Source organism: Xiphias gladius, chromosome 22 (genome assembly GCF_016859285.1).
Source record: "Xiphias gladius isolate SHS-SW01 ecotype Sanya breed wild chromosome 22, ASM1685928v1, whole genome shotgun sequence".
NCBI classification, from domain to species: Eukaryota; Metazoa; Chordata; class Actinopteri; order Istiophoriformes; family Xiphiidae; genus Xiphias; species Xiphias gladius.
Genome location: NC_053421.1, coordinates 6173877 through 6190145, shown reverse-complemented (window position 1 = coordinate 6190145; position 16269 = coordinate 6173877). Strand labels below are relative to the sequence as shown.

At 39.2% G+C, this 16269-nt stretch overlaps 1 protein-coding gene across 2 annotated transcripts in view; it reads left to right on the top strand.

Annotated features, from left to right (window-relative positions):
• Window positions 1-5506: 5506 nt before the first annotated feature.
• Window positions 5507-16269, top strand: part of oxr1a (oxidation resistance 1a) — a 153870-nt gene continuing 143107 nt past the window's right edge. For both annotated transcript variants that reach the window (XM_040117154.1, XM_040117153.1), the window contains exon 1: window positions 5507-5652. The gene's annotated coding sequence lies outside the window, so the exon portion shown is untranslated. The remainder of the gene's footprint in view (window positions 5653-16269) is intronic.

Below are 16269 nucleotides of genomic sequence, written 5' to 3'. Positions count from 1 at the left end.
TCATCATAAACGGACTATGAAACCTTTTTTTTGTTGTTGTGTTGTTGTTCTTATTGAGAATTCTGAGATATGTGCACCCTAAACTTTAATACCCACCAAAGAGAGAACAATGCCAGACTATCTTAACCATTTATCCATAAATCGTGTCTTGAGAAACCTCAACAATAAACCATGTTTAGATAACAGGTGACTGGTGGCTGGAGCCATGTAGGGAATTCAGTGCAGTAATTAAAAAGCCTGACTGGACCAAAATGACGAATGTCGGGTATTGACTCACTGTCAGGCTGTGTATGTGTGTGTGTGTGTGTGTGTGTGTGTGTATCCGTGTGCGCGCTTTCTGTTTATGTTTCGGGGTTGATTAAAGTAAATGACGCTGGGCCTTCTCTGCCTCTTGCTTCTGTTCCAGCTCCACATATGTAGGACTGAGAGAAGGGTGGTCTAACGGCACAACTGTAGCTTCCCTCCACAGTTTATGGATGCCATTCAAACAGTCACTCCATCTTTGACTTCTATGTGGCCTGTCAGTTTGAACAGCAGTGAACAAAACACACAAGTCCTTTGCTGTCTGTCCCCATTGAATGTTTAGTCTTAATAACACGATTTGCCATAGTAACAGAAAAAAATACTCTGATGATACGTGATGTCCTTGACTGCCAAAAAGTTTGTGTTTGTAGTTTGTCCCTTGGATTACCGGAGCAGGATTCAGGGCTCTGACAAAGTTCTAAATCACAGATTCCAGTAGTAATTGCACCCTGAGATTGTCAGAAATGACCTACAACGCTGTAATATGATTGCTTTCTCTTGAAATACGTGTTTGTTCTATTTTCTTGTAACATTTCTGATTAAAAAATCTATAATATTCCTACAAAATCCTTTCAGGGATTTAAAGCGTGCTTGATGTTTTGCTGTATTTATAGTGACCTTAACATAATCATTTGTATTATTAAAATCATCTTTGATGTAAGTGTAATCCCTAATATACTGTTATAATAGTGCTTATGTCTATAGTTCTGTGGTGATGTTCTGTAAATAAAACTGCTAATGTTAATGAAAAGAACATTGTAGTTCTGTTTGTTTGGGATTAACATGATATTACCGTGTCCTTTAGCGCCCACAGAACAAGAAGAGAATGTTCTTTACAGTTTATTAATTTGTACATTTTGCTATTCTAATTGCATATTGCTCATAAACAACACCTGCCTTCAAGCCACATGTAACATCTTCACACTCCTGGTGCACAGGGATGAAGAGCCATTCCTTCAGTGCCGGGTAACCTTGACACCATCTTTGCCATTTGTGCCATGTCCGGAGGCAGCAGTCATTTTTAAGGTGTTGCCCCCCCCCTCCAGTCCTGACATTCAACAGAGACTCACACAATGAATTTCATCCTTTGTTACAGGGCACGTTTTCCAAATAACAGATATAGGATGGGACAGCCACTAAAAATAGAGAGCACAGTACAAGCTGAGTGCAAATAATAACCTATTATTTTGACATTTCTCTCATGCCTCGGCTTCTGTTTCTCTCTGTCCAGTTTCAGCTCCTTCCCAAGTGATGCTTCTCTGTTTGATCTCAAGCCCTGAAAATTGATTTCTTCAAAAAAAAAATTATATCACAAGACACTGACACACACGAAGGGAGACTTTACTCCATGTACATGAAATCAAATCATAATTTAGATAGCATGGCAGGCAGCTAAAAAGCCATTTCCTGTTTGTCTTATCTGTTTTGTCACTTAGCGCAGGTTAACTGGGTGACATTTCCGCACTGGGCTGTCTGTATCACCAAAGGCCATCGCCAAATACTGCTGGGGCATTCATATCTCACAGCATGTTGGCTTGCCTTTATTAAATCCTGACTGAGTGATGGTATGATGTTCCAGAGTCCCGGCTCAAAGAAAAACTGCTGTGCTCCCTTGATAGCTGTGATTTTAAGCCGTGATGGATGGAAATCTTGGTCAGTTGGTCTAGACAGTTTGTCTGTTGGTCCACCACTTTGGTCTAGACTGAAATATCTCAACGGCTATTGGATGTATTACCATGAAATTTTGAAGAAATTTCCATGGTCCCAGATAATGAACCCTATAGACTTGCTTATCTAGTGCCACCAGCAACATTTTCATTTGTCCGGTATCAAGCATCAGATATACTCCGCGCTTACTGATAATTAGCAAATGGTAGCAAGCTAGCACACTAAACTATACTAGATGTCTTTGTCAGTCTGTCATCAGTCTAATTTTCCTGATCAACACGTCTCTTTAGCTTTGGTGGGAGCACAAAAAAGAACGTGCAAAGTAGTGCAGGCCGAATATGAACAACCAAATATTTTCTACTGGTATTTTTCCGAGTTCAATGCAAATCGAGTTTACACTGATACTAATGCCTCTAGGAAATAGCCACATACCTGCACAAACCTACATACTCCACTCAACTAAGCTCAACTCAGCAGATGCCGATCCCCACTTCGGTACAGAACCCCAGCCCTTGACACTTCCTGTACACGCCGTACATAACAGAGTCAGACGTTAGACTCAGCGCTTGTTATCCCGTTGGATATTATCCCTGATTCCTGCTGCCTGTGGATTTTGGAGAAAGTCACTGCTGTAGTTTTGTTTAATTTATGCAACTTTTAGGTTATGTTGTTGTTAATGATTGTTTTACATTTCACTGAAAATACTTCTATCATCTCCAGGTTATTTCTTATTTCTGTTTCTGGTAGAGTTTTGTTTATTTACTGTAAAAATACACATGTAGCATCAACACAATTATTACTGTAAGTTAAGTAAAAACACTTCATATTTTGTGAGACCAATGAAGCATGTTCCACTCGATACTGGCATATCATGTTAGTGTACCCTGCACTCTTGTGGCCTGAAAGCTGCACAACACTCAATACTGGAAAACTCAAAATATTCAAAATACTCGATACATTTAGAGGTCCCGACTTCCTACGTCCCCCACCAGGAACTATTTGGTCAAAAAGGGCTGTCGTAGAAGAACCCTTTACTTAAGTAAGGGTGAAAGTATACCTGCTAAATATCAGCGTGTTAGCATACTGGTGTTAGCATTTGTATCACTGTGCCTACAGCTTGCAAAGCTGCCGGTATGGCCGTAGATTTTGAATCTTGTTTCTCGAGTCACACTAAGTTTATTGATTTTGAATAAATGAAATATCTCCATTTTCCGGCTGGCCTGGCTGTCATATCACCAGGAAAGCCTAATCGTTTCAAACATTTCCTGATCACTGACCAACTGTTCTGAATTTTTGCTACATAGCTTTGCTACCTAAACAGACCAAGCAGCTGATACAAAGTTAACAACTGAATGTTGTTCCATATTGTTTCCACCATTAATGACAACTTAAGACATTCAGCAGCATGTTAAGATACTGACTTTATTTTGACGAGATACGAGTCTATGGTAGCCTTCTAAGAGTCCTGAAGTCACATTAGATTTTCATTGTAAACATTCTACTGAGCTTTGTTTTTGTAGTATTTTCTTTCCGACTCATTAAGATGGGAAATAACTACTTACTGCAATAAGTCTCAATCCTAATTAATTAACGCAAGACTGTTTACAGTTTTCGATGGGTCTGAGACAAAGCACACACATACACACAGACTTCATGTCATTGCTGCAATGAAGTGCCTCTTTAACTAATTTTTGATGAATGGATTTGTTGTTCCATTAAAAAGAAAAAGCAGGGCTATATGGTGTATTTGTATGAGTGTATGATCTCGAATATTTTACCCGGTATTTTTCTGTCCTTTATATGATACAGTGTGAGAGGGTATACAGGGCCCCTTCCTTTGACGAAAAAAACAATTTTTTCAGGAAATGCACTGTCTCCTTTATTTATTTATTTATAAGTGAGCTCTGGGGTGTTCAGGAGGGTAGGCATCACAGGCATCAGTCATCAGCCCTTACTCAGACTCCATGCAGCGGTCATCGATTTTAGCCCCTCACTGGTGAAGTGCACCATCAATCAATACAGTAACAAGTCTTCATTTATACTTGACAAATGCAGTTTCCAACTCAGTGAGCATGAATTCCTGGTGTTGTCAATGGGGCCAGAGAGGCTGTGGTCTGCATGTGGCCTTGGGCCTCATCTGCCCAACAACTGACACATGAAGACCAGTTCATCACACCACACTGACACATACATTATAATATAAATGTTAAATACAAGCACGGTAATGAACAGCAACATTTTAAATGCATGGTGAATGTTTTTCTGAAACCTAGAGTCTGAACATTGAGCCACTTCGATGTCTATATTGTGTTTTCTTCTTTCCAACCACAAGGACGGCTTTATAGTGCATGAGGGCAACCCCCTGGAAAGGCAGCTGTGGTTTATATGAGGGTGTGTTGCCCCGGGACCACACACTTAATGTGAAGGCAAAAGCCCAAGGTGTTTTCAATTCATCACTGCCAGGACTTTGCTTTTATTTTGTAAGCCTATACCAATGCAACTTTGCAGAGAGTATTTCTCCTGAGTGAAGCTGGTAGCTGATGGAGCTACATTCAAGGCTGTTAGATATAATGGTTCATAAAGCCTGTCCATGAACTAATCTTTGCCATTTGGCCAACTGGGTAACTCAGTATGGAGTTTAGTGACCTATTTTGCCATTTTATTTATGGCCTATATTTGCTACTACAGTACATTCAAGTAGACAGACTTCTGACTGGATATATGGCATCTCTGTGGGGCAAGTGAGTTACTTTTATATGAAGAGTTGTCATATTAAATTCCTGTTGGGACTTACACTGTTTTAGTGATTTAGAATAAGTTAATAGTGCCCTTTTACTTGCTATATTAATATAATATACCAATATAATATACACGGAGCATACACTGTGTGTCTGATAGGCCTTTTAAATAGTCAATATTCTGTAAAGTTACAGTGATTTATCATTGTTTGTTTCCCTTTTTGCCCTGAATGTAATTTCTTTCTTTAGCAGTTATATATAGGGACTTATAGGAACAGTGCAGTTACTGTACCCTTTAAACATTTATTAACTCTTCACCTTTAGCGTCTTAGAAGCAGAAACTGCAACAACTAATAGGCTGTATGATGAGAAAAAAAAAGTTTAACAGCAATTTCGTGGGTTCATTCAGTAAACTAATTAATATCCCAATCAACCTTTTTCAATTTCTTTTTGATTAAACATCCAACAGAGGTAGAAAGTAACAAAGTAGATCTGCTCAAGAACTGTGGGCCAATAAGTAGAATTTCTTCATTTGTGTATTTACATTTGATGCCCCTTTCCGCTTCTATTCCGCCAACTTTCACAGAGAAATGTGGCACTCTTTACTGCACTGCACTCATCTGGCAGCTGTAGTTAGCAGTTGATTTGCAGAATAAGATACTATCGAACTCATCCCTGCAGTACATCCCAGGATGACAGCTCCCCCCCCCCCCCTCGCCATGCGCCCGGGACGCCGGCTTGGTATGGTCCGCTCCTCCCCTCTCCGACGTCTCACCGATGGTAGTTCCTATTGGGAGAAGGTCAAATGACTCCGCATGTCTCCCTCTGTGTAAATTCCCGCTACGGTGCACGCCTGATGGAGACACGCTTCACACGCCAAATCTTGTATCCGAACAGGTTTGCGAGCATCTGAGGCGGCTCATCGCATCGTGTCCCTCTGAAAGTAAGTAAGCAAGCCTGCTGATGTGCGGCGACGTGTTGGCTATTCCCGAAACACTTCGACCGGCTCATATTTGGATATGGCCGGATAAGTCGTTTTCCTTACAAAGGTTTAATGTTTGGGAAGTGTTGTGTTTCCGTGCAGCTTGTGCAGCTCGGGAGCCCCGGATGGTTTGAAAATAGTTCTTTTAGGATGCTGGTTGTTGTGCGGCAGGTGAAATTCAGGTGAAGGGTCGCTGTAATTCTTCCCAAACAGGCCATTTCACGCTATTTATGCCATTTAACTGTACTTACATTACTATCGAGGGGTAGCTCATTTCTTTTTTTTACCTTAAGCATTACTATTAACGTGTATATCAGTCATTGCTGTGTCCTAGAAAACATTTTTACAAGCCTCTGTGAATAAATATCCCAGCAAAAGTAGGCTGGAACTCCCTACAGCATTATTATTGGAACATTTATTGGTACCACAGCAGAACAAAGATAGCATTAAGTGCAGTAAGGTCACTTTAGACTTTCTACTGAATAATATAGAGGTAAAACAAAAGCATGAAAGTGCAACAGAAAAGCCATACATTGAAATTAGCCCATTATAAAGTCAGAAATGTGAAATAAAACAAAAGAAAATAATACGTTTTTATGGTAAGTCTTTTTATAGGGAGTTTATAATTGAATGTTTACCTTCTTTACTCTACTGTAAATGTTATGTGAGGTCAGTGTTAACATGGGAGTGTGGAAAGTTCACTCCTCAGCAGTGAGAAAGCTCAGAGGAAGGGAGACTTAATGAAGTGAGTCATCGGAGTGTGCCCAAACCACTACCCCCCCCCCCCTTGCAGAGTAGCATGCAGCTAAGCCTATTACACCACTGCATAATGCAACAAGGTATAGCCCCATAAGGTAAAAAATGAGCTGCCTCCAGGGGAAGATGGGCGAGAGCCTGTACTGTATATTGTTCAGGCTCCTTAATCTCTTATTATACATCCTAATAAAACATATCAGCCCATAGCCGGGTCAGCATGTTCAGGTACAGAGCTACGAGTGGGGGCTGTATTACTCTCCAGAGATACACTGGGCTTTGCTTTTGCGCACGGTAGTTTGTTCAAGGTCAGTGACATGTTCAAGGTTGTTTGAAAGCAGAGAGAGATGCAGGAGTTGACAAGTGTTACAAGTCATGCCGATGAAAATGTGTCACAATATGACTCCTTTTGTGATGATGATGTTGTGTTGTTTCATATTAATCCTATATGGTTATATATATTGTAATATTAGATTATGACCAACCAAGGGCTGCTGTTAATCCTAACATTTTTGTGTTATTGTTGCAAAGAATTCATGCAGAAATATTTTCTAAACAGGAGCTGTTCCAACATTTTTAATCAACATGTTCCTACTCTTATTTTGATAAACTAAAAATGCTAATTCCATATCACCATACTATGGCCAATAAATTTTATTAGGATTAAATTTGTTTTAAAATGTTTCAATTCCCTCTCATCTATTTTCTTTATTATCTTTAAATCTATTTTTATCAGTTTTATTATTACATTTTAATCATTTTAATTTCTTAGCCTCAAATTGTTTTACTATTTACATTTATACTGTCTTATTATCAACTTGTCAGTCGTCTGTAGAGAACTTAGAAATGCATTAACCTTTGATTGATATGGCTGATATTAAATGAAATTTAACCAAATAGGATGAAATAAAAATTCCAACCATCACCTCTGTAACTGCTGTAAAAGATAGCGTTGACAGACAAACACACATGCGCGCACACACACCTTCAATGAGGACTCTCATGATCAAATTATGCATGGTTCTGCCGGTTTTGATTAAGCCTTCACCCTGCCACCATCAGTAAGTGCTTGCTGTTACCAATTGATTACTGCATTCATGTTGATGAAACTGAACTCTATTCACTTTGTAGAAATAATTACATACATTCTATTTGAAAAAGAAACAAATTCAATTACTTGACTTCTAATAAAAAAGTTTTCTTATCTGAATTTCAAGTATATCAAACTGTGTTTTTATGCTTTTGATGCTGTGTTTCGTTTGTTAAAAATTTATATTTATTGATTAATTTTTTTGGTGGGACTGCTGATAAAGTCGGATCTAAGGGATGAGGCTTGATGTTGTATCTAAATGGCCATGACAAAATTCTGTATCTCTTGAGAATCATCTGTGAAAGGCTCTAAAGTCATGTGGTGTTTTAACAGCTGCAACTATCTCATCTATCCCTGCAACCCCATTAATGCGCACACACACACAGACACACACAGACACAGCTCTCAAGCGCAGCCGAGAACCTCTGCGCTACCCTGAGGAATACAAACACTGAATTACTAACATCAGATCTGACTTGTTGGCAGGCAGAGTATTTACTGAAAACACACTATGTGGAAAATTAATTTGAGTGTTAAGCTGCCGCTGTTTTTAACTATTAAATGAGGTGTCTCCTATGACTATATAGTACAAACTGTCTTTACACTGAGCTGATGCTGTTTGACCTTCCCTAATATGAGAGGTAAATTAGTGGTACTGTAGAACCCAGAGTGGTTCCATGCAGATGAAAGTGATCCCATGGAGATTCTGTGGTTTTTAAGTACCGCCCTTGTGCATAAAAATAGCTGATCCTGGAATAATGTTCCTCTGAGTAAATAATAGGGTGGTTAGCATGTTCTCCCCGTGTCTGCGTGGGTATCTTCCAGGTACTCCGGTTTCCTCACACAGTCCAAAGACAATCGGTTAGGTTAACTGGGGACTTTAAGTTTCCCGTAGATGTGAATGTGAGCGCGAATGGCAATCTGTCTCTATATGTCAGCCCTTTGATAGATTGGCCACCGTGACCCTCAAAGGATAAGTGCTATAGCTAATGGATGGATGAGTAAATAATAGTTCTCGTTGTTCTGTAATATTGCCATCACTGGTGGAGACCGAGTCTTAAATCTACCTTTGTAACTGGCTGGTATTAATCCATATTCAAACCTCCACTTGAACTCAAGAATCTCAAATTCGTGCCATGAATAAGCCTAAAGAAAAATTTGAGCTGAATGATGCTGTGTGCTGCCACGTGAGAATGACAATCTTAAATAATGAAATGCTAAAAGAGGATTTGTCTGCAGCCAAAACCACCCTCCCTCTGATCATGGGCCAAGCTTTTGACTCTGTTAAGCGCTTTGTTCAGGCTTCAGAGGGGCCTTTTAGTTACTTAGTCTCAAAGCATTCTATATTATCTATATTTTTTTGATTAATGAAATGTGTTGGATTTAATCACCACAATGTACTTAAAAAGTACTCATACATTTCAGAATCATGTATGCAATTTACCAAGCTAGTTGGCTCAATATGCTGCAATAGCACATTAAAATGAAAGAAAAACCTTTAGCAGACCAACCAACTGATAAATTGGGAGCATCATTCAGCCCAGCCCATTTCCAAAGCAGTCAATTTAAAGTGCAACAACTCAAAATATTGTTGTGTATTCATAAAAGATATTACAGACTGTGATGTACAATAGACGAGGGCTGAAGTAAGAAATATTTTCATCATCTTGTCTTCTCGATTACTCGATTACTCTGTAAAAATGTCAGAAGATGGCGAAAAATGCCCCTTACAATTTCTCAAAGCCCATGGTGACATCCTCAGCTGTCTTGTTTTGTCCAATCTACAGCCAAAAACCAGAAGATTTGAGTTTACTGGCATAGAATCACTAGAATAGAATTGAAATTATTATCTTTTCATTTCATTGAGAATAATTGTTTGGTCTATAAATTGTCAAATATCAGTAAAAATTGCCTGTAATCAGGCTATCGTTTAATTTCACTAACAGTCCCATACCGAAAGATATTCAGTTCACAACTATATAAAACAGAGAAACATTTTCACACTGGAAAAATTGCAGTTTTTTTTTTTTGTTTGTTTTTTGATTTTTGTGTGAAAAAATCACTAAAATGTTAGATTGTTTATCAAAATAGTAGATTACCTTTCTGATGATCATTTAATTGCCTAATTGTTGCAGCTTTACCTGAAATGAATACTGCCTGGTATTCAATTTAAATGTTGTAAAAGAAATACCCTCAGATACAGCGGATGCATGTGCATTTGAATGCAGACCTGGTGCCAGCAATAAAACTGCTTGATGAAGGAATTTATGCAAGGTTTTTTTGTTTTTTTTTTGTTTGTTTTTTTGTTTAGCTTTTGCAATTATTAGTATTTCACAGACTGTACATTTTGGTAATACTGAGTTTTTGGAATTTATAGAGAATTGTGGGGTTGATGCTTCAAAAACTGATAGAGAGAGGGAGGCACAGAGGGTACTGAGGGCGGGAGGCAGGATCTTGAATCCACAAGAAAGCAATTAGATAATGACAAGGGCAGTGACACAATGATATGTTGCCTTCTGTTGTAATGTGATTCTAGGAATCCAGTAGAAAATTGTTGATTATTAATTTTAAAGCTTCCATTATGTTGCTTTATGGGTCCATACTGGCTTCAGACATTGTTTACAAAGACGCTCCAGAGATTCCCAGATAGGATGATGCTTTCGTGCCACTTTGATGCTTTGTCTCAGGTGCTGTGAATGACTCGTCTTCACATGTGGGAATGTTGATCTCGAGTCACTGAGAAGGTTCCACTCATTCATGATGGTTTTATGAAAGCTGTGATCCTACAGCTAGACAGCAGGCCATAAAGTGCCCTCCCCCAGACCTCCCACGTTTTGGTGTATGTATACCCTGAGGAATGAATTGTTTGTTTGTTTTTCTCACCCCTCTCTCCCCCCTCTCTGTGTGTCATTTCTTTTGTCTGGCTCCTCCACCGTCTAATGATGATAATCTCAAAAGAGACTTAGCGAGGATGAACAACCTCAGCAGTCCTCTTAAAAGAAATATCAGGTGAACAATAGGGGAGGGTGAACATGTAGTTGTAGGATGTAGCTTACGTGGTAGCGGGGCGGGCTTGGTCTGGGTCCATAATAGCGTTACCTACATACAGTAAACAACACCATGGGACTGGTTGGAGGATTACAGAGGATTTGCCATGCTAAGCCACAGGAACCCAGCCCAGTGACCCCCTCATGTCTCCTCCTCCCCTGAAAAGAGGAAAAAAACACCCTCTTCTTTCCTCCTCTCCTAGTCTTCATGGCACATGATGCACTGTGGGCTGGCAACGTGACCCAAATCACTGATTATATGGATCGGATAAAGGATTGCGTAGGCCCTCTTTGGATGTTCATGTTTCATAAAGTTATTAAATCTGTTTCCCTCCAATTGGTTGAGAGTGATGAATCCACACTCATTTCCTCTGTTCTCCCATTTTTCACCCCTGCTCAGGCCGACGTTTTCTGATAAATCTGCAGATTTTACCTTAATGACAAAACTTATCATCTAAATAGCTGACAGGGTAAATTAAGGGCATGGTCTGAATGCATTGCCCCCTTTGCGAATGGACTGATAATGTGACAACCAGATGACACACATCACAAAACCCATGCTACGTAACATGATGGGAAGAAGGCGACGCTGTCAGCAAACTAAAATCTGATTTGGCCCTGTCACTTAAGTCGAGCGAACATTGCCTTTGGTTCCACTTTGAGACACTGCATGAAAGCTAATTGAATCAAAGTAAGGGGATGGGGTCATTTTTGACTGGCACTCCACGGGCATTTGTCTCTGTCAGCCTAATAACATGCAGTGAAGTGACTCAGCAGAGAGCAGTCCCCAACCCAACTGTGTGCATGTTTTTAACTCAAACTGACAGTGTTCTAGCTCTCGTACATACCTTGCCATTAGCTACTCTGCTGGAAAGTTGAGGCTTACTCTTTTGGTTTTTGACACCACTGTCGTCGTCATGTGCAGCCTCCATGTATGTAGAAACCTCAGAAACAGTCACAGGCAGTAGATCAATCCAGGAAGGCAGAGGTTTATTTTGAGTAAATACTGACCTCTGTAGAAGAGATTCTCAGTAGTTTTCTTGGAATAATTTAATCTCGGAGGGCTGTGTTGTTCGTGACTGGAATGGTGTTATGTTGTACAAGCAAGCAGGGGAAGAGAAAGTCATCATCCCTGGTGTGAGGAATGACTTTGTTGCTAGGCCCTCATGTCAATATTTCTTTAATTGTTTAATTTTTTTCATCAACCGTTCCATTGAGTGTGTCACCTGTGTCGCCTTTGTTATACTAAGTAATGTGCAGGAGATAGCGTTGTACATGTGGGCTTGAAAGATGAAGGAACTGTGGGAAATGTTCAGAGTAGGAACTTACAAGGATTTTACTGCTTTCTTTACTGTAAACAAAAAGATAAGGTATGGCCACATATGTTAATTGATTGACTGATTTATAGGGAGGTAATAATTTATGTGTCGCTACCAAACAGACCAATTTCATGCCAGTCTTAGGCAGTTGATATTGACAGCTGGGAGATAACACCATAAAATATGCGGTGTGTAAGGATTCTAACCATTTGTCCTCTGATCAAGTAGCTGCCCATCATTCTCATTAAGATTATGTTAAGTTTGTTCTTGACCTTAAGATCAATATGTTTGACATAGTATTCTCAGCTCAAGGTCCGCTTACTACTTTTGTCAGCGCTGTCATCCACATCTGACGGTCTTCATCGGCAGGTGGAACTGCCTAAGTGTTATCACAGGCAGTGGCATATTGGGGAGAGGTTGGTATCCCAACGTAATACTAAAGACCATTTGAGTCACAGTCTCCCCCTTTTATACAACCACCTGTCATGATGTCTGACATTCCAAACTTAGGACACGTGTTAACACCTGAGCCAATTCCATTTGCTTGAAAGCTTTGGAAAAACCTAGTGAGTGAATCTTGAGTGGAGGTTATTTTGTCACACCTATTTTAAAAAAAAAAAAAAAAAAGTTAAGTTTTTTTTTTTTTTTTTTTTTCAATTAAAATTAAGACCTTTGACATCAAGAAGCAGGAGAAATCCCATTTAAAAAAAGTAGCCATCAAAGGCAAGCAAACAAAAAATAGCTTCTTTAGTAAAATAGTGTTGGTCTGTAATCTACAGTAGTTCACCACGTTTGAGTGCAGAGGCAGAGCTTAATGAGGAATTAATTAAGGAATAGTTTGTCATTTTGGCATGTTTGCTTTCTGTCCACAAGTTAGATGAAAAGATTGATATGACTCATGTTTGTACGCTAAACATGGAGCTAGAGCCAGCAGCAAATATCCACCTACCTAAGAAAAAGCACATAACACGCCCTAAAACTGCAAATGGTTTGTACATTTTGGTTTATGTACAGATTAATCAAACAAGATATATCATGTTGATTTGTGAGTGAGGTGGTAGTTAGTTGACTTTTTACATTTGAGCAGAGCCAGCCTGGCTGTGTTCCCATCTCCAGTGTTTATGTTAAGCTAAGCTAATGGTCTCCTGGCTCAAGCTTCATATTTCTCTAGGATCTCTTCCAGATTTACTGCTCTTCTCTCTTTGCATTTTCTTTGTATCTGCTCATTTCTATTGAGAAAAAAAAAGTATGTAAATTTGTGGAAATAGTCATTTACTTTGTACATGCTCTACACAGAAATGTAATGCTGGATGGATAAACTGTTGTTGTAGTTTCTTTATCATATCCCATAGTGTCTATTCAGAACTTTATGACAATTTTCAAATATGAGTTCTCAGACCATTGGTTACACAGGGAGATCACTTTATAGTGACACTTTTTTTTACCTGTTATCTTGTATTTTAAATTCATTATTGGACAGGGTTCAAGAAGTTTAGTAAAAGAAATGGTTATTTAAGAAACATTTATAGTCTTTATTTTAATCCTCATTGCAATGGCATTACCATAGGTATAGATTGTGGCTTTAATATCACCCAGAACACACTCTCTATAAAAGATATAGCTGTTATAATTCAGGCTAGAATGATCCTCCTGGTGCTCTATTAGATGGTGGAATATGGGGAAGTAAACTGAAGAGCTCAGACGTATTATTTGCTGTGAGCCCCTAAATGTGTTAGTTATTATCTTACATTTATATTTTATCATTTTCAGCTTTTCTGTGTAAATGAATCCAGTTATTAAAAGAAAAGAAAGTCATACATACATCCGAAGTTATTCTTAGTGTCAGTACAGGAATACCATTAAGGCTACGTGATTTTTGGGCAATGAAATCAAATAAGATTAGTTCCATATCCCTTTCCACCGACGAGTGCCTGGCAAGATTTAGATTGAGATATTTCATTTGCCAGGGAAATGTTCTCATTCAGGGTGACCCAACAATCCAACAGTGACACAACTGACCTCAAGCATATTGTCAAGCTCCTCCAGGAGACGCAGATAAGATACCCCTGAGAAGATAACAACCATGCATCGCAACCATTATCCCCACAAATGTTGAGAGTCAAAAATGACAGAGAAGGTGTTTCTGCGTTGCCAAGTAATTGACTGAGCATTTCCATAATGGCATTGTGTTTCCTGCATGGCTAATGTGACCCCTATTAGATCAGGAAACGTACTGCAATCAGGCTCTGTGTGCACCGCCAGACACAGCCAAAGAAATGAATTGGTGAGAAAGGGGAGATGAGGGACTGGATGGGCAGAAATATAAAAAATGTTGAGGTGCAGACAATAGGACAACCAGGGGACAGGGGTGGAGAACGGAAGGAAAGATGAGTCATATCACTGCAGCAAACCGGGCCCTGATTGAAATGCCACTGCAGTTATTGGACACACAGATGTTTCTTTGGCTAGATTTAGATTTTTTGCTTTGGTTTCTATTTCTTAAATGCTTTCCTTTGAGTTCTTGTGCAGTACTGTAAGAAAACATGTACAGTTTCTGTATTGAAGCTGCACCTAGCAATTTTACGCACTGAGAAATCCTCAATCAATCAAACTTTATTTGTATAGCACCTTTCATACAGGTTATTGCAGTTCAAAGTGCTTCACAGATGATTGATAAACTGCTAATAAGACAGAACAAGTGTAGACCACAATAAAGTGAAATAAAAACTAGTTCAAGAAAAGTTAACTCAAGCTATAATAATAACAACAACATAGTTATATAGAATCTAAAATATATATTTTTAAATCAGTAAACGGAACAAATCTTGTGCAGTTGCATTATGTCAGTAAACTGATCAACTTTCAAGCCTACGGCAAGTATCAATGCAGTCAACCCTAACCTGACTTTGGAAAGTAAATTATACAGAATACTTTTCAGACTATCCAAATTTTTCATTAATGTTTCCGAGGTATACCGGAACAGAAAATGGACTTGCATTGCTTAAGAATGATATGTCAGCTCTACTTGCTGTATTACGTGGATGCTGTTGGTTTCTTTCCATTTCGCTTCTTCATGGCTGTTACTGACTAGTTGCATGCTAGGCCTGCTAATCCCACCCCTGATCGATACTCCACTTCGCCCGCTCATACTCTGGATTTCATTCAGGAAGCAGCACAACTGATATCTTTTATTTACCTTCTCACCCATCATTCATAAACACAATGGCAGGGAGAATTGGAATTTACATTTAAAATAGTATGGATTTTATACATTGAATTGAGTTAACTGTATTTGACTCAGATTGCATTTGGGCTCATTTGTTTTGCAGTTGGTTTTGTTAATGGTGCACTGGATACATGCTTAGCTCATCTTTGTCTTGTGCGAAATAGCTCTGTCAGCCCTCAGCTTAAAGCTTCCCGTGTTAGGCCAAACACATCACCCCTGTGTCATTGTTGTTTTATGGTCGGCAGCTTTCAGCAGAAGTGCAGACCTGAGCACCAACGATACCTGCTGTCCCTGTGCCTGTCTGAGGGATTCGCCTCAATCCATTACATGCTTGGATGCTGATAGTGTTTGTCAGGATGCTCTGCATGCCCAGAGACAATTAAGATGAAACACAAGGCTGGCTTAATGAAGCTCGGCAGGAAAAACATCCTCAAACAAGGCTCTTTTGCCATAGAGATAGAAGTAGACAAGGTCCATTCATGTCAAGGGGAACCACAGGGCTCCACTGGTGTACTGTTGTACTTTAGGTATATGCAGTGGTGATAGTGCAGAAAAACAGATAAAACAAATAAATGAAACAAATAAAACGTTTTATAGACTTTATACACATGGTTGCAAATGTGCTGCTAATGACATACTCCATTAACCACTTTAGACTCACCATATGCTGAAACATAGAGGTCGTCCTCAGTCTTAGGCTGCTGTCAAAAAGTCCTTTTTGCTTAGGAAGGTTCCTAACTGAGTGAAATGACCCACAAGTATCTAAGTGGCAACCCTGATAAGAGCTGGTCGAATATTCTAATTGCTAAGTAAAGGTGCTTCAATGCTTCCTTTCTTATCGCCTTTAGCATAGGGTACACTGGACTATCCGTTACGAAAGGAGATAATGCCTTACCACAACTCCTTGTGGCAGTAACATTTAAAGCGACCCACATCAATAACAATCGCTGTCGCATAATTACGTAGCCTAGTGCAGTTGGATTCCCTTAACTGCAGTTGTTTTTTCCTAAGTCTTTCTGAATTCTATTTCATATCTTTCATTGAACTCATGACATTGTCAATCGAGGTCAAGGAGAAGTGGTTAGGAGAGGATTTTTTTTTTTTTTTTTTCTTTTTTTTTTTTTTTTTTGACTTTTCGACCGC